Genomic DNA, 1,440 nt, shown 5'->3' with positions numbered 1-1,440 from the left:
CGAGAGCCTCGCCCGGCAGCGGGCCGGGAGCGGGGCGAGCTCCCGCCAGCCTCGTCCCCTTGGCCTCGCCTAACTCCGTACTCGCAGAACGGCAAAGTGCTTTCCGACACGGCGTTAACCACGTTTTGCCAGGTTTATTTTACTTGTTATACACAGACGATACAAACGGGCAAAAACCGAAACGTTTCTCAATGGAGCATGTACTGGTATAAATTATTCAGTTCCACAGACGTAACAGAACAAATATAAAAATCACAACATTCGATTTACAGAAGAGTCAAAAATATACACACGTTTATGACCCTGAATTTCTATTAGGAAATTTCCCCGTCGAGTGTAATCTAGACTGAATATTTAGCCTGATGCATATTTCAGTTTGTAATTGTGTGGTTTTTTTCCCATATAAAAATGCGTTAATTGTACAGATTTGCTACTCAAAATTCGAAGACTTACTATTCTGCTTCGCCGGGGGAGGAGACCAGGAGGGATATTAGCTCTCCTTCGTTAATATAATAACAGGTTCACAGGAAAGATCGCTCTTACTTTCGATGTGCATTTTATTCCCCAGGAAGTCAGATCTCGGTTAGCTACTTTATGAAAAAGTCAATTCCAAAACTAAATGCAGTAAAATATACAACTCACAATTCATCTTCACTGGACTACACTATGGTTACCAACAATTCAGTCGTCTATATCTTTTTTTTTTTAGATTATTCATTACAAAGATTTACAGCAATATAAAGAAAGAGGGGGAAACTGCAAAGAAATTTGAAAAGAGTTTGTCAGCATTGCGCCCCCCTGGGAGGGTGGGTGGGGGGGGGGGGGGGGGGGGGGGGGGAGAGGGAGGAATACCACAAAAATAATAATATTGCTGATGTCGAGCTACCCCTTTTAAAGAAAAATACAGAGGCAGTTAATTTTGCTTTTGGAAGGCGTCATGCTACTTTAATCGACTTTCCTACGAGATGTATTTCCGTTCTTTTGAAGGGAAAGCTCAGCTATTCCTCAGCTGTGTCAGCCCAGGGCACAGCGTAATTATTTCATGCGAGGAATTGCAGAGAAAGTGAGAAACCCATTACTCGCTGCTACAGCTACGGACCACCCTGCATTTCCAGAGGCATCGGAAGGAGTGTTTACCCGGGGAGGGGCAGGGGGAAGAGGGAGCAAAGAGGGGGGCGGGATAAAGAAATTTAAACAGGATCTAAGTTTTGTGACTTAACAATGAAAAAAAAAAATCCAAACGATAAGAAGGAAACAGAACCAAAGGAAAGTAATTGGTTACAATGAATTAAATACTATGTACAGGCATTTCACAGGCTCTTTTTCCCCACTATTACTGTTATCCCCTAGTATCCATCCGTGGTAAAAGGAAGGAAGCGCTGTACGGTTTGAGAGAGTCTAAGCATCCTACTTATCAGTGGGTTTCGGAGCGGCGGTGCC

Source organism: Pygoscelis adeliae, unplaced genomic scaffold (genome assembly GCF_000699105.1).
Source record: "Pygoscelis adeliae isolate BGI_AS28 unplaced genomic scaffold, ASM69910v1 Scaffold106, whole genome shotgun sequence".
NCBI classification, from domain to species: Eukaryota; Metazoa; Chordata; class Aves; order Sphenisciformes; family Spheniscidae; genus Pygoscelis; species Pygoscelis adeliae.
The sequence above is the reverse complement of the archived record's forward strand: the minus strand, read 5'-3'. Positions refer to the sequence as shown.